Source organism: Muntiacus reevesi, chromosome 14, assembly GCF_963930625.1.
Source record: "Muntiacus reevesi chromosome 14, mMunRee1.1, whole genome shotgun sequence".
Lineage (NCBI taxonomy): Eukaryota > Metazoa > Chordata > Mammalia > Artiodactyla > Cervidae > Muntiacus > Muntiacus reevesi.
Window position 1 is genome coordinate 23,185,289 of NC_089262.1, and position 26,304 is coordinate 23,211,592.

Below are 26,304 nucleotides of genomic sequence, written 5' to 3' on the forward strand. Positions count from 1 at the left end.
ATTTCTAATATACTTGACATTGAATTTAAGTTTGTCTATCTTATTATGGTGAATGTACATCTCATATTCTCCAGATCACAAACTCAATAATAATTATTTGAATGTATTAATTTACTCAACAAGTATTTCAAACAGTTTAAGATATCAGAGATATGATGTGAGGAATCTAGAAATATACAGTGTTTTAATTTGAATATACATATGAACTAAACTAACCTTAGTATTTCATTCATTCATTTTATGCTTCTTTTTGTTTATAAAATTATTTTGTAAAATTTTAAAAATAAGTACTATATATCAAAATAATTTTGCATTCATAGACTAAATTTTATATTTTAAAATGTATAATTTTTTCATTTTATATGATACAAATTTTATGTTTACAACCTCACAAAATGTTTACATAATAGTGTTTCCTCTATTCACATGAATGACCCAATTCAGGGCTTCCATAATTTAAAATTTTGTACTAGTAGCCTTAATATTGTTTTTATATAAATTCTGAGTTTGATATTTATACTCTGTAAAGTCAAAAAATATAAAATTTTCCCAGGAGGAAACTAAAGTAAATTTGACCCTTAAATCTCATTTTATTCCTAAAGCTCTAGAGATTCTAGTTCATTATTTCTGCAATTCTAATACAAACAGTATTTTCCTGAGTATATAAAATCTCCATTAATACATAAACTTGATTTGCATTTTTATAATATCTTTTGGCCTTGGCCAATCTACTATTAGCATATGCAGTAAATCTAAATGACAGAGATTTTAAAATTGCAATCCATTATGCTATTTGTAGTGGTAGTCCTTAGGTCTTTTTAATAGGTTATATTTTAAATAATTCAGTTTTTTAGATAAAATCAGTTTGATCACTAGTATTTTCAGGCAATTAAAAAAAAAATGTGTGTTGGGTGAGGGCTTTGCCTAGAAACCCATCTGGGAAACCCAATGAAGTATGTCCTTCAAAGTGAGTAAAGTTATGGTTGATGAATTTGGTGATGGTCCTAATAATGTATTTCACCTTTCTATATTCAATGATAATGGTGTAGAAGAGAAATTATTGACTACTTAGTATGTCCCAGGCAATTTCTAATGACTTTATGTAGTAGCATGTTTACTCATTCTTAATCTTTTGTACTTTCATATCAGTATGCCATTCATTCGCTCATGGAATACTGGCTGCATGGTGGTGAATAATCTTCTAGGCTGGATAGTCCCTATTTAGGGTTATTGATTCCAGAGAAGGAAGTGATTTTGCAAGCGTTACTGACTAGTGTTCTTGAACTCCTTAATCAACAGAAATTGATAAGAGGTCAGACAAGAAATTCAGGCCAGGATTTTATAGGACTTGTGCTACAGCACAAGGGAGTAAAAAGGAACAGGTTCCCTTACTCCTGTGGGAGTGAGTGTGCATGTTTCTAATTGAGGGTGAGGGCAGAGGTGGGTTCAGAGAGTGGGTTGAAGGGGTGCCTTAGGTTGGCTTACCCAACCTCTTATCGATGCTGTGGGCAAAGTGCTTGCTTTTGTTTCCAACACCCTATTTTTGCTGTGTTTTTTTTTTTTTTTTGTCATTTTGTATCTTCTTCATAATTTGGGTTGAGATGAGGTTTCCATCCTTGGGTCCAGGGAAGATCCCCTGGAAAAGAGTTATGGCAACCCACTCCAGTATTTCTTGCCTGGAGAATTCCATGGATAGAGGAGCCTGTCAGGCTATAATCCATGGGGTTGCAGAAAGTTGGACATGATTGAGTGCACATGCTCACAAACACACACGTAATCCAATAGAATTAGCATCTTTGGAAGAAGCCAGAGATGACAGGAGTAAACGTGCACAGAGAAAAGGCCACGCAAGTTGAGTGAGGTAGTGATCTGAGCCAGAGAGGCCTCAGGAGAAACCAAATCTTCCACCAACTCGATATAGGTTTTTGAGCCAAGAGATCTATGAGAGAACAAATTTCTTTTGTTAGGCTGCTCTGTTTGTGATTTTTGTTATGTTAGCCCTAGCTAATTTAGTAGCTCAACACTCCTGCTCCAACTCTGGGACACTTTGATGGCTCTTCCAGCTTCAGAGCTCCCGCAGGGTTAGTTGGGGTCTTGTTGTGACTACTTTGATGTCTAACTCCTCATTTTCTTTAAAGGAAACAGCTTCCTTTCCTATCGTCTCCTCAGCCCCGCAGTGCTTGATACCCAAGCATTTCCTACTGAACCTTCTACATGCTAATACCCACCTCACTGCATGCTGATGAGAACTTCACCTGCAACAATCAGTCTTTACATGTATCCCTTCCTGGTTTATGTACATCAAAGTTTTAGTAATAGAAATGCTAGGCTTGCCAGTATAAATTATTGGTAACTTTAAAAAATCCTAAAGTACTGATAGCTGTGGGGGAAAATTGACTTAGTAGTAATTGGAGAAAAAAATTTAAATTATCTATGTTTTACTTTGAAGTAGGTACACAACAATCACTCAACTAATGTGTTGATTATTTGGTATTTTATTTCTGAAATAAAATTTGAAATATATACATATAATGTATTTATGTATATTTTTGAAATATATACATATACAAAATTGTGATATATAATTTTGTTACATTTGATATGTTTTCTGGATATATATAAATGCAATTTAAAATGTAGCTGCATGTTTTCCCAAGACTACTGATTTTTAAATGCATATTGACATTTTAAAAATGTGTTTATTGTACAACTGTAGTGAATAGTAAATATTGGGAATAGTCCCCAAATTCAATTAGAAGAAAGTGGAATAGATTATATAACAAATTTTATAAGATATCATATAACCATGAAAGTCATTTGAAAAATAATGCTGAATTGCAAAGTATTAAATCTATATTGAATATGTAGAATAAAAATATTATGAATAAAATGTATACAACCTGTAAATACATGTCAATGAAAAATGTAAGTATACATTAGTGTGAATGTATATGTATACATATTAGCAGAAATTAACATTGAGTGGAGGATTAACAAGCAATTATTCCTATGTGTTTTTTAATTTTTTCCAAATAAAGAATATACAAAAAAGGGATAGATCACCCCAAAAGGAATACCTGTACAGAAATTCAAGAAGTCTCTTTACAGAAAGCAATGTCAAAGGTGCATTTGAACACCCAATCACTAATAACACTCTTCTGTTTGGCTAAGAGCTTTCTCCAGGGAGATCTTGGCATACTGCACTCTCCTTTGTTTCTTCTTTCTATGACTAGGAAGTCTGATTCTCTAACTGTATGTATTTTAACAATTTTCTAACTGTAGTAAATGCTTGGCCATTGAGTGTATTCCTTAAGATCATATCTTTGATTACCTTCTCTCAGGGTTCACGAACTGTGAGAGAGAATATATTTTTCCCATATCTGTGGCCTCATAGAACTCTAAACATAGCTTGGCAGCCTTTCCTACTTTTGTGACATTTCACTCCTATCCAAATCATTCACTATGTTTCTATCACCAAGCGATGGCCTATTTGCTTTCTACCATTCCAGTTCTTCACTTTTTTTTTTTTAATTTTATTTTATTATTTGGAGGCTAATTACTTCACAACATTTCAGTGGTTTTTGTCATACATTGACATGAATCAGCCATAGAGTTACACGTATTCCCCATCCCGATCCCCCCTCCCACCTCCCTCTCCACCCGACTCCTCTGGGTCCTCCCAGGGCACCAGGCCCGAGCACTTGTCTCATGCATCACACCTGGGCTGGTGATCTGTTTCACCATAAATAATATACATGCTGTTCTTGATATCATGTCATAGAGAGTCACTGAAATCATTGAAAAGTGAAAGTGAAGGTTTCTCAGTTATGTCTGGCTCTTTGTGATCCCATGAACTATATAGTCCATGGAATTCTCCAGGCCAGAATACTGGAGTGGGTAGTCTTTCCCTTCTCTAGGGGAGTCTTCCTGACCCAGGGATCGAACCCAGGTCTCCTGAATTGCAGGTAGATTCTTTACCAGCTGAGCCACAAGGGAAGCCGATTGAAATGTCTTGACAAAAGCAGGTGGAAATACAAATTAGGTGATTATGTGAATGTGAAACTCAAACTTCCATTAAAGGAATTGTCTGTTCATGTTCTGGAATCCATGGTGCCCTTGCAACTGATGGGGTGAGGTTCATAAAATTCTCTAAAACAGGTTGGACCTACTTGCCATGAAAAATCTCCAGATGCTGATATCTAAGAGAAAGTACTGCAAACTCGATGGCTGACATGTGTTACTATATATATCATTTTTTTTCCTGTCTAGAATTAGGTATACCTTTGAAATAATATACTGTCCATCTTTGTTCAAGGTGCACTGTGGTTAGAATAAACTGTGTGAAACTATGTAGAACGTTTCAATGTAAAGTCAAGTCTTATCTGTAGTGTGATTAATGTCACATGTTCTATTTTATCACATTGACATTATATATCTGTGTAATTGAGCATCTTATTCTAATATATATACTCTTTATCTCCTCTCTACTTTGACTCTTTCTAGTTAATTGAAAATAGAAAAACTTATTTCTTGACAAAGAATATCATCATGTTAAAACAATTTATGGCTTTTGACTGAACCAATTTAAGGAAATGCTATTTTATTGTTTCCAAAGGAAGTCAGTTCTTTGATTCATCAAAATTCAGCATATCAAAATGTTATTGCATAAATTATGTAAACCAAGATATCTGAAATTACCAATAAACAACTTTCAACTATATTAAGAAACGCATATATTAAATTTTCAAAAATGGCAATACACAAAACTCTTAGACCGCACACTAATTCTGAAAGATGCTGATGAAATGAAAGTTTCTCTATACCATGAACTAGTCATTCTTGCATATTCCAATAGTTGCTGGTGCTCTCCTCAAACTTTATCAGATCCATTATATTTTTTATACTCAAAATAATTCATGGACAATTATTTTCCATATAGAATAGCATAAAAAAATAAGATCTTCCAAGGTTTCAGTTCAGTTCAGTTCAGTCGCTCAGTCATGTCTCTTTGGGACCCCATGGACTGCTGCAAGACAGGCCTCGCTGTCCACCACCAACACCCAGAGTTTACTCAAGCTCATGTTTATTGAGTCAGTGATTCCATCCAACCATAACATCCCCTGTTGTCCCCTTCTCTTCCTGCCTTCAATCTTTCCCAGCATCAGGGTCTTTTCAAGAGTCAGCTCTTCCCATCAGGTTGCCAAAGTATTGGGGTTTCAGCTTCAGATTCAGTCCTTCCAATGAATGCTCAGAACTGATCTCCCTTAGGATTAACTGGTTTAATCTCATTGCAGTCCAAGGGACTCTCAAGAATCTTCTCTAATACCTCAGTTCAAAAGCCTAAATTCTTCTGCACTCAGCTTTCCTTATAGTCCAAGTCTCACATTCATACATGACCACTGGAAAAACCATAGCCTTGACTAGATGGATCTTTGTTGGCAAAGTAATGTCTCTGCTTTTTAATATGCTGCCTAGTTTGGTCATAAGTTTCCTTTCAAGCAGTAAGTGTCTTTTAATTTCATGGCTGCAATCACCATCTGCAGTGATTTTGGAGCCCCTCAAAAATAAAGTCAACCACTGTTTCCAATGTTTCCCCATCTATTTCCCATGAAGTGATGGGACCAGATGCCATGAACTTAGTTTTCTGAATGTTGAACTTTAAGTCAACTTTGCACTCTCCTCTTTCACTTTCATCAAGAGGCTCTTTAGTTCTTCTTCACTTCCTGTCATAAGGGTGGTATCATCTGCATATCTGAGGTTATTGATATTTCTTCCACAAATCTTGATTCCAGCCTGTGCTTCCTCTAGCCCAGCATTTCTCATGATGGACTTTGCATATAATTAAATAAACAGGGTGACAATGTACAGCCTTGATGTTCTCCTTTTCCTATTTGGAACCAGTCTGTTGTTTCATGTCCAGTTCTAACTGTTGCTTCCTGACCTGCATACAGGCTTCTAAAGAGGCATTTCAGGTAGTCTGGTATTTCCATCTCTTTCAGAATTTTCCACAGTTTATTGTGATTCACACAGCCAAAGGCTTTGGCATAGTCAATGAAGCAGAAATGTTTTTCTGGAACTTTATTGCTTTTTTGATGATCCAGCAGATGTTGGCAATTTGATCTCTGGTTTCTCTGCCTTTTCTAAAACCAGCTTGAACATCTTGAAGTCCATGGTTCATGTATTTTTGAAGCCTGGCTTGGAGAATTTTGAGCATTACTTTACTAGCATGTGAGAAGAGTATAACTGTGTGGTAGTTTGCACATTCTTTGGCATTGCCTTTCTTAGGGAGTGGGATGAAAACTGACCTGTTCCAGGGCTGTGGCCACTGCTGAGTTTTCCAAATTTGCTGGCATATTGAGTACAGCATTTTCACAGCATCATCTTTCAAGATTTGAAATGGCTCAACTAGAATTCCATCACCTCTACTAGCTTTGTTCATACTGATGCTTCCTATGACCCACTTGACTTCACATTCTAGGATGTCTGGTTTTAGGTTAGTGATCACACCATTGGGATTATCTGGGTTGTGAAGATCTTTTTTGTATAGTTCTTCTGTGTATTCTTGCCACTTCTTAAAATCTTCTGCTTCTGTTAGGTCCATAAAATTTCTGTCCTTTATTGAGCCCATCTTTGCATGAAATATTCCCTTGGCATCTCTAATTTTCTTGAAGAGATCTCTAGTCTTTCCCATTCTAGTTTTTCCTTCTATTTCTTTACACTGATCACTGAGGAAGGGTTTCTTATCTCTCCTTGCTATTCTTTGGAACTCTGCTTTCAAATGGGTATATCTTTCCTTTTATCCTTTGCTTTTCAATTCTCTTCTTTTCACAGCTATTTGTAATGCCTCCTAAGACCGTCATTTTGCTTTTTTGCATTTATTTTTCTTGGCAATGGTCTTGATTCCTGTCTCCTCTATGATGTCATGAACTTCCATTCATATTTCATCAGGCACTCTGTCTATCAGATCTAGTCCCTTAAATCTATTTCTCACATCCACTGTATAATTGGAAAGGATTTGATTTAGGTCATACCTGAATGGTCTAATGGTTTTCCTTACTTTGTTTAAGTCTGAATTTTGCAATAAGGAGTTCATAATCTGAGCAACAGTCTTCTTTTTGCTGACTGTATGGAGCTTCTCCATCTTTGGCTGCAAAGAATATAATCAATATGATTTTGATATTTTTCATCTAGTGATGTCCACGTGTAGAGTCTTCTCTTGTGTTGTTGGAAGAGGGTGTTTGCTTTGATGGTGAGCCGTGGCTGCCGGGCACTGGATCAGCGAGCAATTGAGAGGAGATACCCAATATCAAAGGTCAGAGAAACACCAGTAAGCTGGTAGGTGCTGAGAGAGGGCACCAGAGGGCAGATAGACTGAAACCACAATCACAGAAAACTAACCAATCTAATCACATGGACCATAGCCTTGTCTAACTCAATGAAATTAAGCCATGTCGTGTGTGGACACCCAAGAGAGCGGGTCATGTTGGAGAGGTCTGACAAAATGTTGTCCACTGGAGAAAGGAATGGCAAACCACTTCAAGTATTCTTGCCTTGAGAACCCTATGAATAGTATGAAAAAGCAAAAAGTTAGGACACTAAAAGTTGAACTCCCCAGGTTGGTAGGTGCCTAATATGATACTGGAGATCAGTGAAGAAATACCTCCAGAAAGAATAAAGAGACAGAGCCAAAGCAAAAACAACACCAGTTTGGTGATAGAAGCAAGGTCCAAAGCTGTAAAGAGCAATTTTGCATAGGAACCTGGAAAGTTAGGTCCATGAATCAAGGCAAATTAGAAGTGGTCCAACAGTGAGATGGCAAGAGTGAATATTGACAGTTTAAGAATTAGCAAAGTAAAATGGACTGGAATGGGTGAATTTAACTCAGATGACCATTATATCTACTACTGTGGGCAGGAATCCCTTAGAATAAGTGGAGTAGCCATCATAGTGAACAAAAGAGTCCGAAATGCAGTACTTGGATGCAATCTCAAAAATGACAGAATGATCTCTGTTCGTTTCCAAGGAAAACCATTCAATATCACTGTCATCCAAGTCTATGCCCTGACCAGTAATGCTAAAGAAGCTGAAGTTGAACGGTTCTATGAAAACCTACAAGACCTTGTAGAACTAACACCTCAAAAATATGTCCTTTTCATTATTCGGGACTGGAATGGAAAAGTAGGAAGTCAAGAAACACCTGGAGGAACAGGCAAATTTGACCTTGGAGTACAGAATGAATTGGGACAAAGGCTAATAGAGTTTTGCCAAGAAATTACACTGGTCATAGCTAACACCCTCTTCCAAGTTTAAACGCATACTTTTAACAAAAAAAATTATTAGAGTATATATGCTTTAAAATATTGTGTTTCTGTTGTGCAGCAAAGTGAATCACTTGTGTGTGTGTGTATGTGCGCACCCTCTCTTTTTAGATTTTCTTCCAATTTAGGTCACCACAGTGTGTTGAGTAGAGTTCCCTCTGCTATATAGTGTGTTCTCGTTAGTATGAACAATAAATTCTGTAGAGGCTGTGGAGAGAAATGAACTCTCCTACACTGATTGGAATGTAAATTCATGTTAATTTTATCAAAAGAAAATGCGGACAGGTGCACGTTACATGCTACGGACACAATTTGAGCAGTAATTACTTCTCTACTCAACAGCTGTAAACATTTTCTCTTAGGAATATATGGAAGTAGATGTAGAAAATTTAAATATATAACAGTTTGAAAACCTGTTCAGGAACTAAATTAAATATTTATAGTTTCTTAATAACTATATTTTATTGTATTAACATATTGGTGCATAATATTTTATTATAAACTATACTTCAGGATAGCCCTGAATATTGATTGGAAGGACTGATGCTGAAGCTGAAACTCCAATACTCTGGCCACCTGATGCAAAGAGCTGACTTATTGGAAAAGACCCTGATGCTGGGAAAGATTGAAGGCAGAAGAAGAAGGGGATACCAGAGGATGAGATGGTTGGATGGTATCACTGACGCAATGGACATGAGTTAGAGTAAGCTCCACACGTTGGTGATGGAAAGGGAAGCCTGGCATGCTGTAGTCTGTGGGGTTGCAAAGAGTTGGACATGGCTGAGTAATTGAACTGAACTGATACTTCAGAAATTCATTAAGAATTGGGCAAAGAAAATAATACTGAGGACACCCTAAATCATTTGCAGCCACATTTATAAACATTGCTGTTTTGATGAAAATAGATCATTATTTAACTCTGTACAAAAACATAAGCTTAAAATAGATTAAAGACCTAAATGTGAGACCAGAGACTATAAAACTCCTAGAGGAAAACTTTGGCAAAATATTCCCTGCCATAAATTACAGAAACGTCTTTTTTTTGTTCCATCTCCCAGAATAATGGTAATAAAAGCAAAAAATAAACAAATGGGACCTACTCATACTCCAAAGCTTTAGTACAGCTTTTGATATGATAAGGAAATGATAAACAGAACCAAAAGACGACCCACAGATTGGGAGAGAATATTTGCAAATTATGTGACCAATAAGGGATTAATCTCCAAAATTTACAAATAGCTCATGACATTTAACAGCATCAAGGCAAACAACCCACTTGAAAAATGAGCAGAAGACCAAAGAAGATGTTCCCCCAAAGAAGGCATGTAGATAGCCAACAGGCACATGGAAAGATATTCAATATTGCTAATTATTAGATAAGGTCAAATCAAAACTACAATGAGATATCACCTCACATCAGCCAGAATGGCTATCGTCAAAAAAAAAATCCACAAGCAGTAAAAGCTGGAAAGGGTGTGGAGAAAAGGGAATCCTCCTACACTGTTAGTGGGAATGTAAATTAGTGCAGCCACCATTGAGAGCAGCATGGGCGTTCCTCCCAAAACATTAAATATAGAGCTACCATATGACCCTGCAATCCCATTCCCAGACACATGTTCAGAGAAAAACATGATCCATAAGGATACATACAACCCAATGTTCATTGCAGCACTGTTTACAATAGCCAAGAAAGAGACTCATAGACTTAGAAAGCAAGCTTCTGGTGACCGGTGGGAAGGGATAGTTACAGGGTTTGGGATGGCCATGTACACACTGTGATATTTCAAATGGAAAACCAACAAGGACATATTGTATAGCACATGGATTTCTGCTCAATGTTATGTGGCAGCCCGGATGAGGGGTGGGGGTTGAAGGAGAAATGGATACATGTATACATATGGCTGAGTTGCTTTGCTGTCCAGCTAAAACTATCACAACATTTTAAATCGGCTATACCCAAATATAAAATAAACATTTCAAAAAAATGTTGGAGTTTTGAGAAAACATCTAGTGGTGGGAACCTCACCAAAATTAAATTTTCCCAGGATGTTTGACAACAATGGACAATTAATAGTTTATAAAATGTAAGAACTGTGTCAACACGGATAATTCATTTTTTAAATAGGAATTCTCCCATGTTCAAAGTAGGATTGTTCACACACAGACACTGTGATGATATATCTTACCAAGATCAGAAATAACATGGTGTGCATACTTAGTTGGTATTTATGGGTGTATGAAAAATCAAGTAGTGGAAGTGAGTCCAGTAATGAGTAATGAGGGTAGATATGTAAAGAAGGAAAATATGAATCTATGAATTTTATTCTTGTAAGCATGGTTGGTGTTCTAAAATGCATTCTCATCCTTGTTTACTGGTTTCAGTTTCAGAAAATGAAATTTTGTTACTGCATTCACGTCTTGTAACTTTTTTTGACAAGTGGAAGATATAACTTGGAGCCAAGTGCCTTGGATAAACTCCCACAGAGAATAGATTACAGGTTGCCACCTCCTTGATGCTAATATTCCAAGACTCGAGAAAGACACCCCTGGAATGCAAAGCAGGCAAGAAATTCATTTTTCTTTTTGAAAAATTGTACACATCTCAAAGATACAGAGGAATAACATACAAATACATTTTTAAAAAGAAAAATGCTAAAAGAGAGGTTTAGTTCACTCTCCCTTTGGCATCAGAAAAATCTAAAATTTATTATTTTTAGATTTGTGTTTACCTATATGTTGTCTCCTATTATTGTTCATATCTGTTAGTAACATTTTTACTTTTCCATTATCTCTACTTCTAGTTCAACCTTTCTCTGAGTAGCTACAGGGAAATCCAGCTGTCTAAATATCTAGCAAGTCCCTATCAAAATAAAAAGCAAAGCAGTTATCAGAATAACAATGGGATGGATTTTCTTAAAATCAATGTTTGTTTGTCTTGGAGAATTACATTTAAATATATCATGCTAATAATGAATGATTAAGGCAGATTCTTGATTAACAACATGATAAAATTAATTACACAAATTGTTATATCTTTATTGCTTGACTCTTGAACTTCATAATTAATTTATTTTAAAATATTATTTTATTTAAAAATAACTATTTAATGTTTATTTTATGTATTTATATTTATAATAAATATTTATTTAATAAATAAATAACATAGAATATTTAACTTTTTAAAATTGGAAGAATTTACCTTCCAATATTAACTGAATAATATTAGACCTGTCTTTTGCACCCTCTGTCTCTAAATGCAGGATTCCTATTAGCTAAAATATTTCCTTTTCTACATCTTTCTGTCTTTTCTGTGAGTTTTTCTTGTTAAGCCAGTAAATTTCTCTTGTTTTCATCAATCACATAAGCAACATTACATTTACACACTAATGTAGGTGCTTTGGTAATTATTCTGTCTTCCCAGATAATTTTTCCTGGATGTGAAAGAAAACCCTGCCCATGGCTGTTAGCAGGTTTCGAAGTCTTATTAGGAGACACTCATTGAAGTGTTCAGGTTGAAATTATAGTGTTTAATGTACATAGCTCTAATTGTTTTAACTCATTAAAACAAGTACAAGCAATGGGTCATTTTTCACATAGGTTAAAATCAATAGCTTTATTATGATAAGTTAATTATGCCTCCATGAATAATAGGCGTTCACCTTTGTTTATCTGTCTATATTTTACCGGCAATAATTTACCTTCCAATATTAACTGAATAATATTAGACCTGCTTTTTGTAATCTCTGCCTGTAAATGCTGGATTTCTGTCTATTAGTAAAAAGCTTTCCTTTTCTACATTTTTCTGTCTTTTCTGCTGTTGCTGCTGCTGCTAAGTCGCTTCAGTCGTGTCCGACTCTGTGCGACCCCATAGACGGCAGCCCACCAGGCTCCGCCATCCCTGGGATTCTCCAGGCAAGAACACTGGGGTGGGCTGACATTGTCTTCTCCTGTCTTTTCTGAGGTAGCCTCATATTGTCAGTACCCCGCTGTTCCCTTCTGTATGTATTATTGGAAGTATAGGAAGAAAAGTAGTAGAGCAGGTTAAATGTAAACTTGGTCCTTTAAGTCACTGAAAGAACTCTCACTATGAATAGGACATTTGAATAAAATATAAGAATAGTATATTAAGGTAAAATATTGGTAGTAAGTTCTTTAGAAGACCTACTTTCAATTGAGTTCAGTACACTGCAGATGGTGATTGCAGCTATGAAATTAAAAGACACTTACTCCTTGGAAGGAAAGATATGACCAACCTAGACAGCATATTAAAAAGCAAAGACATTACTTTGTCAACAAAGGTCCGTGTAGTCAAGGCTATGGTTTTTCCAGTGGTCATGTATGGATGTGAGAGTTGGACTATAAAGAAAGTTGAGTGCAGAAGAATTGATGCTTTTGAACTGTGGTGTTGGAGAAGACTCTTGAGAGTTCCTTGGACTGCAAGGAAATCCAACCAGTCCATCCTAAAGGAGATCAGTCCTGGGTGTTCATTGGAAGGACTGATGCTAAAGCTGAAACTCCAATACTTTGGTCACCTGATGTGAAGAGTGGACTCATTGGAAAAGACCCTGATGCTGGGAGGGATTGGGGGCAGGAGGAGAAGGGGACAACAGAGGATGTGATGTTTGTATGGCATCACCGACTCAATGGACATGGGTTTAGGTGGACTCCGGGAGTTGGTGATGGACAGGGAGGCCTGGTATGCTGCGATTCGTGGTGTCACAAAGAGTGAGACACGACTGAGCAACTAATGAACAAGTTCAATTGAGTTCAGTATCAGTGAGTCTGGAAAACTTAGATTTCCAGTGTTTTGTGGAAGCCACAATTTAGTTCTCCTGAGGTGCTGGCTCACATAGGAAACTTAAATCCCACTAGGTATTCGTTTCACATTAATAGCTTTTTGAATGATAAGCAACACTTGAAAGGATCCCTCTCAGCATGGGCACAGGCTATCTTTCCTCTGGAACACTTTTATGTAGATGAAATCTCCCGAGAGAAATGGCAGACTTCTTTATGTTGATCCTCCAGGTCCTTATGACTTTAGTTTCCAGGGAAGGGAGAAGCCCTTTTAAAATATTGGAAACAGTTATGGAGAATTCAGTTAAATCAGGCCCAGGGCAATATCTCAGACCCAATTTGTAGACATGTCAAACACAAGTTCAAAGGGAAAAGTGTATTTTTGCTTGCAGGAATTCTGTACTTTGTACCAAAGCTAGTATAATAGTAAAGCTCCAGACCATCTTAATCCAATAGATTGTGGAAGGTTAGTCAATAAATTGTTGAATTGTTTTGTTGACTTTTGATTTCTTTAGAGTTTGGTTCATCCATTCTATATATCCAAAGGGCTGAGGATAAAAAAATGTAATAACCAATAGGTACCCACAAACATTTATGTAACTTCTACATGGCAGGGGAAACAAAATTAATCCTCTCTGATTCAGCATGCTCTGATACCTTGAAGTAGGAATTCTGTGTATTATGATAGCTAGTACTACTGTTTATGATAATCAACTTTTGAAAAGGAAAGATAATAGGCAGTTCAGACATCATACATAATGTAATTAGACAAAATTTCTTACCTTCCACGGGTGTTGATTCTGTAAAACCCAACTGCCACCACCTTTCTTGTAAAGTTGATGAGGAATCTTCTGCAAGTATCTTGGAATTGGCATAAAAAGAACTCTGACAAAAGCATTCCTCTTTAATAAGTTTTGAGTAATTTCATCTTTTTGGTAGGGGCTTCCCAAGTGGCACAGTGGTAAAGAATCCTCTTGCCAGTGAAGGAAACACGAGATCTGGGTCCAATCCCTGGGTTGGGAAATGGCATAGGAAATGGCAACCAACTCCAGTATTCTTGCCTGGAAAATTCCATGGATAGAGGAGGCTGGCAGGCTACAGTCCATAGGGTCTCAAAAAAGTCAGCCAAGACTGAGCGACTGACCACACAGAGTCTAGTTACTCTGGCTTTATTGGTGACACAGCAATTTTAACAAAGCAAATAAAGACTGATATAGGAATTTCTTCATAAGATAATTCCCATTACTCACTGAGTTTCTTTTATTTTTCTAAATCCAGGTAATTCCCTTGTGGAACCTTTTTAAAATGAATGAAAATTTCTTTTTTTCTTTTTTTTTGTCAGGCACAACTTAGAATTTTATTCCTAGAGAAATTTTGAGCAGTTTATGATACTCATGATGCAAAAATCATCAAGTTTCCAATATACCTGAATGATTTAATTTCAATAAGACTTTCTTTCATTTGTACTTTTGAGTTTAACGTCTGCCTCCAGCACTTTTATAAAACTATCCTATGTCATTTAGATTGTTTCTTCATACACTGAGGGTTCATTGCAGAGAATTATACAAGATGTTAAGATTTATTCGAATTTAAAAATCATTTTTGAGTTGATGGCAACACTGTATTAGCTATCTACATTTCCAATTCCAGATAGTTAGGACTACTTGAGTTTTTATTTATTTATTTTTTTTCAAGGTGATTTTTTTTTCTTTTCTATTTATTTTTATTAGTTGGAGGCTATTTACTTCCAAATTCATTCTATGAGGCCACCATCACCCTAATTCCAAAACCAGACAAAGATGCCACCAAAAAAAAGAAAACTACAGGCCAATATCGCTGATGAACATAGATGCAAAAATCCTTAACAAAATTCTAGCAAACAGAATCCAACCACATATTAAAAAGATCATACATCATGAGCAAGTGGGCTTTATCCCAAGGATGCAAGGATTCTTTAATATCCACAAATCAGTCAATGTAATACACTACAGTAACAAATTGAAAGATAAAAACCATATGATTATCTCAACAGATGCAGGAAAAGCCTTTGACAAAATTCAACATTCATTTATGATAAGTACTTGAGTTTTTAATTTTTTATTTTATTTTGCAGTATAGTTGAGCAATAATGTGTTAGTTTCAGATGTACAGCAAAGTGATTTGGTTATACATATATCTATTCTTTGAAAATTTCTTATTAAAAATGGGGCTTCTAAGTTTGGAATCTGTCATGTCTTAACTGTGTTTATTATTTTTTTCTTCTAACTTTGTCAGAAAGATCACTGCCTTAAAATTTTTTGTTGTTTTGCCTTTATTAAGCTCTAAAATGGATTGCTAATATCTAAGCAGGACATTAGTTGTAAAGCCTCTACACATCGACCATGAATTTTCCAAATGACATTTTAGTTCTCATCAAAATCAAGAATTCCCTGCTTTTCCAAATGTCCCTGCTGTATTAGACCAAACATGCATGCACATGCACTTATGTGTGTTACTCTCTCTCACACTAACATCATATAATCACATGTGTATTTGGAACAGGAATATCAGACATTCTAGTCAAGGTCTAATATCCTCTATTATCCCTGTGATGATCATCATTTCTATTTCCTCAGGATCTGATTTTTTTTAAGTAAGATTTAGGGAATTTGGTGAATGTTCCCCACGTAAATATCATAAGTAGAAAACAGCACTCATTCATAACTAGTTTGATAGTGCATTGAATGCTAGATCCTGTGCATCTTTAAGATAGCTGTCAGGTAACCCAAGATAGCTCAGTAGCCCATGGTAACTCAAAAGTGTGGTTTCCATTTATCTTCTTGGAGGTGTTCAGACACTCCATGCATCCATACTTGCAGAAGAGTCTGCAAGTATGCTCAAGTCTGCTAACAAGATTTAAGTTAAAATTTCACTAGCAGCACCTTTATCTTCATAACAAACCAAGTGGAAAAGCTTCTCAAAATCTAGAATCTCTAAAGCTGAGAGAGAAACTATAGCCCATTTCAGTGGTTCAGAATCTCTTTAGCTCCTAGGAACTAACCCAGACGATTAGAGTAATGCCAAATAACTGCTCTGTTGTGGATTTCTGGTTTTCACTAAAGTTGGGACCCACTCTCTACAATACACTACTTGTCCCTAAATTGTTTATTTGGGGTTTGTTTGCATACTTCTTTGGCTTTTAGAAACCCCTAGTGTAGAATAGCTGACTTGTAGATTGTAGCATGTGTTGACTTCAGCTGACAACAGATGCCCTAAATACTTTGCTTCATTCCAGCAGTACTGTAGTTTGTCTGACATCCTTTGCCCCTGTGAAGCAAGGATAGTTAGCCAAGTCCAAGTATCAGTTTTGCATTGCTATTTAGTTTCCAAGGGCACCAACAAATCATCTACATTGTGAATAATTCATAAATCTCTCAGGTGGGACAACTTTCCTCAAGTTTTCCTGTAAATAACAAGAGAAAATAAGAAACCTGAAATCCTGCAAACTCCTTTGCCATAAATTCTGGACTTATTTATAAGCAAACACCAACAAAAGTTTAATAGTCATTCACTAGAGGAATAAGGGGATAAAAGCAGAATGTAGATCAACTATAGAGAAAAGTTTTGTAGATGATGGTACAAAAATAAAAATAGTTGCAGGGTTAGGAACTACAGTATAGTTATTGAAACAGCAATTTATTTGCTTCATCAAAATCTTATGCATAGCCTTGATAGAGGGGTGACCACCTTGATCAAATTTACCTTCCTCTTTACTGAACATATGGAAGTATTGAGTGACTTCCTGTTTTACCTATCCCTTTTGTTCTAATTCTTGTGTAACTGTTTTACTTCTAGTTGAGTGCTAATAAAGGATATTGTTTTACACTTGGCTGTGGCTTATTGTTTTGTTAGCTATATTTGTTTTTCATGTCAAATTAAACCAGTATCATTATCTCCAGAGCCCAAACTGATACATTTATTTGCTGCCATTGAGGATATTTTTCCAACATACTGTGAGACTGCCACTGCCTTACCGCCTTTTCTTTCAGAAAGGACAAAATAGTCAGATAAAATGTCTTTTATTCCCCCAGGGAGCTCCAGAAATATTCCATCTGGCATACAGAATACTGAGGCCTAATTTGCCTAGTCATTGTCTTCCAAATCGTTTTACAGGTGATTGGGAGAGAAAACTATATTCCTCAGTTAAAAGAAAATATTTGTATGAAAAATACTGAATAAAGAGAAAAATGAAAAGCTGAATAAAAATACCAACAACTGACACTGATGTATCATCAGATCAAAAGTAAGAGACTTGTATGGAATAAATAGCATCTGTATGTACTAGGAATTGCAAGGAATAAGATGGCATAAGGGAAACATATTTCCCAGTCACCGCCTCAGAGATTTCCTTCAATCCATCAATGTTGAGCCATTTGCTAGTTATTCCCTAGATGAAGATTTTGTCCTTCTGGGATTTCCTGAATCTCTGTTGCTGCCATTTCTGTGTTTCTTGAAGTCTCTTTCTCCAATCCATCTTCCATTGTCCCAGCCTCTTGCGGTAATGATATACAGTGTATCTTTCTTCCTAGCTCCCTTCAAAGGATGTGCAGAGAAAGGGTTATAGACGAGAATAAATAGTTCAAGCTCAGAAGCAGACACTGTATTTTTAAAATTATTTTATTTCTTTTTATCTCTATGTTGTCCCTAAACTAAGTAGCTGCTGCTAAGTTTTAAGTAATAGTCTATCTTTGCTATTCTACTCTCTTTTTCCTCATGCGAGCTTGAATAGTTGACAAGAGAATGCAGGGAAGAGGAAAAAAAAAACAAATGAGTAGTAACAGCAGGTGGATGGCAGGTGAATTACATAGGAGGCTTGGGTAGCTTTGCACTGACATCAGCTCACTGGCAGTCTGAATAAGAAGGGCTGATTTCCCTCCTATTGAGATAAAAAGCATAGAATTTAAGCCCTTATTTTCCCCTTTGTGTCAGTATTTCCACCTAGTATTTCTGTTTGCCTTCTCCAAGTGCCAAGCACAATGACTGGTCAAATTATTGACTTCATGTAGGGACACAGCCTCCTACTCAAGTGCTCAGTTATCCTCTAATCATATCTCTGTGATCCCTGCTTCCTAGCCACATGGTGTGTGAATGATAAAGGTTAAATCCAGGCTAATACATGAAGAGATCCCTGTTAGGTCATGAGATTCACAACTTAGGTCCTCAGAGAAAGTGGTTCATTACCAGCTAAAGATATTGTGCACCTGTCTCTCTTTGCATGGAAATGCACACATGAAGGGGGCCATGCATCTGAAAGATTATTGTCTCCCTCTTCCCAGGAGTTGATTTTGAGGAATGGAGGACCTAAGAGATGCAGGAGGATGGAAGAGGGAGGGAACAGTAGAGAAATAAGGGTTCTGTGAACAAGAAAGTAATATAAATGATCATATTTCCCCTTTAGTTTTTCTCTTAGTATTTTCTTCTGGCTATTTTTTAACTTTCCTCTTAAGATGATACTCACCCCACAAATAACAATCATTTACTTGTGACTGGTTGACTATAAATATCTTATTTATCCAAATCTGAGACACCATCCTCTGGCTTACTACAAGATTGGATTCATATATGTAAACCTGCTTCAAATATGATGGAGAGATATGTCACTTATGAAAAACACCTGCAGAATACAATCCTGGCTTACCATATTTTTATATCATCAAAAAAAGACTAGTGGTGGTCTTTACAAGATGTAAGAACTTGCATTAACAATGCTTACTCCACCATAAAATCTTGAACTTGGAGAGAATGTTTTGTCTGGTTCTATACTAAAGGGCCTCCTGGTGACTCAGATGGTAAAGAATCTGCCTACAATGAGGGAGAACCAGATTCAATCCCTGTGTTGGGAAGATCCCCTGGAGAAGGAAATGGCAACCCACTCCAGTATTCTTGCCTGGAGAATCCCATGGACGGAGGAGCCTGGCGTGCTGCAGTTCATGGGGTTGCAAGAGTCAGACATGACTGAGTGACTAACACATTCACTTTCATATTAAAAAGAAGAGAGACAGAAGTAAGACTTTTACCCGATATTTGTGCTACCACAAGAACCTCAGTTGTGTCCGTTTAGTTCAGAAACTGCCAAGCTAATCCTGTCCTTATAGTTCAGTTGTAGAAGAAATGTAATTAAAAATATACTGCTATCCTGCAAGTAAACCTATCCATAGATTTTTAAAAAGAATAAAATAACTTTATCCCTTATAAAGTGCATCACAGGTAATCTGCTAAAGAGATTACCAAAAACAAAAGAAATCTTACCCTATTTGTATAACCAGATTAGATATAAACTATTACACACATTTTGTCTTTTTTAGGTTATCAAATTTTGTATTTTAATTATTTTAAATTTTATTTTATAATTGGAGTATAGTTGATTAGCAATGTTGTGTTTCAAGTGTAGAGCAAAATGATTCAGTTATATGTGTATCTCTTCTTTTCTCAAATTCTTTTTGTATTTATTACAGAATATTGAGCAGAATCCCATGTGCTATGTTAGTAGACCCTTCCTTGTTGGTAATCTATTTTAAATATAGCAGTGTGTACATGTCCATCCCAGACTCTTAATTTTTTCCTCCACCCCAGCTGTCTGCAAATTGCTACAGATGGCATTATTTCATTTTTATTAATGACTGAATAGTACTTCATTGTATATATCTACCACATCTTTATCTGTTTCTCTATTGATGGGCATTTAGATTGCTTCCATGTCTTGACTATTATAAACAGTGTTGCAATGAACATTGGGGTGCATATATCCTTTGAATCATATTTTTCTCTGGACATTTGCCCAAGTGGGGTTGCTGGATCCTGTGTTTGCTGGAATATTGCAGTAAATATCTTTTAGTGTAACCACAAGTAATGGAACATTTGCTTTTTGCATAAATATACAATATATGATGAGCTTAGTGATTTTAGTAATGGAAAATTATTCTGATTTCAAGATGATGTCTTTATTATTTGAGTAAACTAAAATAGTACATGTTTATCATTTATTATTTGCATACAATTAATATTGGTTGATATATAATATTTGTCAAAATCTGATGTATATTTAATATTTCATTTAATCTTACAATGGACATTAATCTTATAATAATAAGCATATTACTTTCTGAATTTTATAGATAAAATTTTGGACTGTTGAAATTTAAAAAATATATATATATTTCACATTGGAATATTATTTCATGGTAGGTGATTAGTATCACAGTTATGCAATTTATTTTAATTTGTTATATGTTATAATTCTTTCAGTGGTAAAGAATGCATGTGCCAATGCAGGAGATGCGAGTTCAGTCTGGGTCGGGAAGATCCCCTGGAGGAAACGGCAATCCACTCCATTATTCTTGCCTGGACAATCTCATGGTCAGCAGCGCCTGTGGGCCACACTCCATGGTATTGCAAAGAGTCGGACATGACTGAGCACACACGCATAATTTTGTAATATCAACATATATCTTTGACTATCTAGTGATTTTTTTCACTAACTAGTGATTTTTCTTCACTACTGTGATTTTTTTTTTTTTAACTGAGAATAGCTGGATTGTCTCAAAAGAGAACTGGGTTATTACCATCTTGTGGTTAATCTTACATAGATAGGTGTGCTTGTGCGCTCAGTCACTGCAGTCCTATTGGTTGTATAGCAACTCTGCAACCCCATTGGTTGTATAGCTCTCCAGGCTCTTCTGCCCATGGCTTCTCCAGGCAAGAAGACTGGAGTGGATTGCCATGATCTCCTCCAGGGGATTTTCCTGACCCAGGAATAGATATGTAGTATACAATAAATCATGTGAAACAGTTCCAGTTTCATTTCAGTTTACCCTAATCTTTTACGTTCAGAAATTTGCTTAAATTGTTTTAAACTATTTTGGCTACAAATGGGTTCAATGAGATATACATCAGAATGTTTGATTCATCATAAAATATATGAATATTCTCATAACATTTTAGGTGATCAATAAATGTCAGTTCCTTCCCTCTTAACTATGTCATCAAAATCATCTACTCCCACAACTGACTAGTTTCGTTGCCAGCTAGTCATTAAAATTATATTCGGAAATCAAATAAAATTCTATTTATAGATCATCTCTCTCCAATTTAGGAACTATCACTTCCCACCTGTCAGAGTGGCTATCGTCGAAAAGACCAGACAACAAATATTGATGAAGATATGAAGAAAAGGGAATATTCTTACACTGTTGGTGGGAATGTAAATAGAGCTATAATATTTTCCAGCAGTTCCACATCTTGGTATATATCAAGAGAAACTGAAAACTCTAATTTGAAAAGATTCACATACCCCAGTGTTTATTGCTGCACTATTTATAGTAGCCAAGAAATGGAAACAAAGTGTCCTGGAACAGATGAATAAATAAAGATATTGTAGATCTATATAGACAATAGAATACTATTCAACCATAAAAATATCTCAGTCTTGCCATTTGCAACAATATGGATGGAGGGTTTTACGATTATTGAAATAAGACAAAGACAAACAGTTCATTTCATCACTTATAAGTAGAACCTGAAAAGTAAAAGAAATGATATAACAAAATAGAAACAGATTCACAGATACAGAGAGCAAACTAATAGCAGTGGAGGAAGAGATAGGGGACAAAATAATAGCATTTACCTCTTAAATCCCTACCCCTATGTATAAACTAAGAAACAAGGATGTATTGTATAACAGTGGGATTATAGCCAATAGTTTATATATAACTTCAAATGGTGTATGATCCATAAAAATACTGAGCCACTGTGTTATATAACTTACACTAATGTACTATTATAAATAAACTGTAATTTAAAATGGTTTAACGAGACTACCATCTATTCTGAGCTGCAAGGGTTCTCTGTTGGCACATTGAAAGTAGGTCCAATGACACATTTTCTCTGATTTATTCAGAAATAGTGTCTGCTAATTTTTCCAAATAATATATATATTTTTAGTTTACTCTTTTCACTGCAAGAATATTTAAACTATTTTCTCTGTTATACCTGAACAACCCTATATGTAACAATAAACTAGGAATCTGGAGAGAAAAAAGTCTGAGATAACCATGGCCCTTCTCTTTTCCTGCAATACTCCTTTGGTGACCAGCCTGTAGCTGACAAGATTCCTTGTATTTCATGGAATTCTCATGGTCCTCATGATGAAATGATCAACTCCTTCCAGTTGGATATAGACCCTCAACTTCATGGTACAACTTGGTAGTTAGAATTTAATTTCAGATATCTCCTGTCTTTTTGTCAAAAAATATAACTGGAAGAGACAAATGTAAGGCAAGGGAACTAGCTGATTGTTTATGATGACTTTTCCTAGGCATCAACTGCATACTACTTTGGTTCACTTATATTTGGACCATATTTGGCCCATGTTGAGAAGGAGAAGGAAATGTGGAGGTGTGAATATTACTCAGGAATATATCCTGTAAGGGCTTCCCTGGTGGCTCAGATGGTAAAGAGCCTGCCTGAAGCTCAGGAGACCCAGGTTCGATCCCTGGATTGGGAAGATCCCCTGGAGAAGGACATGGCAACCCACTCCAGTATTCTTCCCTGGAAAATCCCATGGGCAGAGGAGCCTGGCAGGCTACAGTCCACGGGGTCACAAAGAGTCGGACAAGACTGAGCCACTTCACTTTACACCCTGTAAGGAGTTCTATGGGAAAGGGAGATCTGGTGTTTGCAGGGAGTTTGCATATTGGTCACAAAATGTGCTGTCTGTTGGGTTGGACAAAAAGTTCATTCAATAAGAGGTTACAGAAAAACACAAATGAACTTTTAAGCCAACTCAATATTTCTTCCTGAAATGCTCTCTCATATTTTTATGACTATATTTTATTTTTTATTATTTATACCTTTCCAGATGTTCAAGCTGGTTTTAGAAAAGGCAGAGGAACCAGAGATCAAATTACCAATATCCGCTGGATCATCAAAAAAGCAAGAGAGTTCCAGAAAAACATCTATTTCTACTTTATTGACTACGCCAAAGCCTTCGGCTGTGTGGATCACAATAAACTGTGGAAAATTCTGAAAGAGATGGAAATACCAGACCACCTGAAATGCCTCTTTAGAAGCCCGTATGCAGGTCAGGAAGCAACAGTTAGAACTGGACATGGATCAACAGACTGATTCCAAATAGGAAAAGGAGTACGTCAAGGCTGTATGTTGTCATCCTGCTTATTTAACTTATATGCAGAGTACATCATGAGAAACGCTGGGCTGGAAGAAACACAAGTTGGAATCAAGATCGCCAGAAAAAATATCACTAACCTCAGATATGCAGATGATGCTACCCTTATGGCAGAAAGTGAAGAGGAACTAAAAAGCCTCTTGATGAAAGTGAAAGAGGAGAAAGAAAAAGTTGACTTAAAGCTCAACATTCAGAAAACTAAGATCATGGCATCTGGTCCCATCACCTCGTGGGAAATAGATGGGCAGACAGTAGAAACAGTGTCAGCTCCAAAATCACTGCAGATGGTGACTGCAGCCATGAAATTAAAAGATGCTTACTCCTTGGAAGGAAAGTTATAGCCAACCTTGAAAGCATATTAAAAAGTAGAGACATTACTTTGTCAACAAAGGTCCGTCTGGTCAAGGCTATGGTTTTTCCAGTGGTCATGTATGGATGTGAGAGTTGGACTGTGAAGAATGCTGAGCACCGAAAAATTGATGCTTTTGAACTGTGGTGTTGGAGAAGACTCTGGAGAATCCCTTGGACAGCAAGGAGATCCAACCAGTTCATCCTGAAGGAGAGAAGTCCTGGGTGTTCATTGGAAGGACTGATGCTGAAGCTGAAACTCTAATACTTTGGCCACCTCATGCGAAGAGCTGACTCATTGGAAAAAACCCTGATGCTGGGAGGGATTGGGGTAGGAGGAGAAGGGGACAACAGAGGGTGAGATGGCAGGATGGTATCACCGACTTGATGGGCATGAGTTTGAGTAAACTCCAGGAGTTTGTGACGGACAAGAAGTCCTGGCATGCTGCGATTCATGGGGTCACAAAGAGTCAGACACGACTGAGCGACTGAACTGAACGGATGTGTGTGATGTTGTAAGAGCCCTCTCCTATTGCAAAGCAATCTGCATTCGTCATTTATGTCTTACCACATTTTTCCATATGTTATATGCAGCATATGAACCACAAACTAAAATCTTTCAATAGGATATTTGATCAGTTACTCGATTTTTTTGTCCCTTTTTTAAGAAGGATGACAGCATTCTAGGAGGAAAGAACTGTTTTTCTTGTTCAGAAATTCATTCCAGACTTTCAAACTGTAGTTATCATGGAATAGCACCAAATTAACAAAAGTAGGTTAGATAATACACATAAAATCAATTATTTCTAAATATTTTGAAACAACTTGAAAAGACTCCATGTAAACTAACACCTGCAGACAGTGCCTGAAGCCATGAAATCAGAAGATGATTGCTTTTTGGCAGGAAAGTGATGACAAACTTAGATAGTGTGTTGAAAAGCAGAGACATCACTCTGCCAACATAGGTCCGTATAGTCAAGGTATGGTCTTCCCAGTGGTCACATACAGTTGTGTGAGCTGGGCCGTAAAGAAGGCAGAACGCCGAAGAACTGATGCCTTTGCACTGTTGGTGCTAGAGAAGACTCCTTAAAGTCCCTCGGACAGCAAGGAGATCAAACCAGTCAATCTGCAGGGAGATCAACCCTGAATATTCACTGGAAGGACTGATGCTGAAGCTGAAGCTCTAGTATTTTGGTCATCTGATGCTCATAGTTAATTCATTAAGAAAGTCCTTGATGCTGGGAAAGACCAAGGATAGGAGAAGAGGAGGTCAGAGGATGAGATGGCTGGAAGGCATCACTGATGCAATGAACATGAACTTGGGCAAACTCTGGGAGATGATAGGGGCAGGGAGGCCTGGCAAATTGCAGTCCATGGGGTTACAGAGTCAAACACAAATGGGCAACTTAACAACAACAACAGCAGCAAACTAACACCTAAGTGTTTTATCCATCTAATCACTTCAAGTATTTTGAGCATGTAACTAGAAATTATAAATAATTGTAATTAGAAATTATAAATAATTAATAAATAATTATATAAAATTATAAAATTTTATATAAAATTATATATAATTATAAAAATGTAATTTATAATTATAAATAATTATACCTCCATTAGAACTTTCCTAGTGGCTCAAACAATAATGAATCTGCAATGCAGGAGACCTGGGTATGATCCCTGGATTGGGAAGATTGTATGGGAAGAAATTCAGTGGTTTTGCATGCTCCCGCATGTGAAATAAGACTGTAAGTAGAAATATAGATGAAAGAAACCATAAAAAGTTATGTAATTGCTATAAAGGAAAATTGTCAGAATATTAATTCATACACATTAGAGAATGATACTTGGAGGATACTTAGTGCATTTTTCCATCAAGCTGAAAAACTGATCTATTTCAGCGTAAAGACAACATAGGCTTAAATATAGTTTTAGCCAATAGATCATTTTGCGCAATATTAAGCCTGCAAACACTTTCAAGAATTCTTAATGCTGCAGTACTTTTAAACAACTATGACACAATTAATTTCCACTGTGCACATAGGCAACCAACAACCATAGAAGCAACTTTCAGGCAGTTATAAACCAAATACAGAAAGTATTTGAATAAAGTAAGTTAGAATTGAGAGAAACTGGGATAAAGTAAAATCATTCTGGTTTGCATGTAAATATGTAAAGACTGAACTGTGAATCCACAGCACAAATTCTTTGTTTCCAAACAAAATTAGAGATAAAAAAAACTTATACAACACACACATACTAGTCTATTTCAATATCCCAAGAGTTATACTAGCCCAGTGCCATATCTGTAGATAAACTTAATTTGAAATTTGGCAATTTGGTGATTCTATGATTTCATGACCAACTTTGGAGCTTACTGTACTATGTTAATTACTGTTGTTGTTGTTTAGTCATTAAGTCATGTCTGACTCTGTGATCCCATGGACTATATAGCCTGCGAGGCTCCTCTGTCCAAGGGATTTCCCAGAAACAATATTGGATTGGGTTGTCATTTCCTTCTCCAGGGTATGTTCCCAACCCAGGTGTTGAACCCATTTCTCCTGCATGGGCAGGCGGTATCTTTATTGCTGAGCCACCTGGGAAGCCCCAAGAATACTGGAG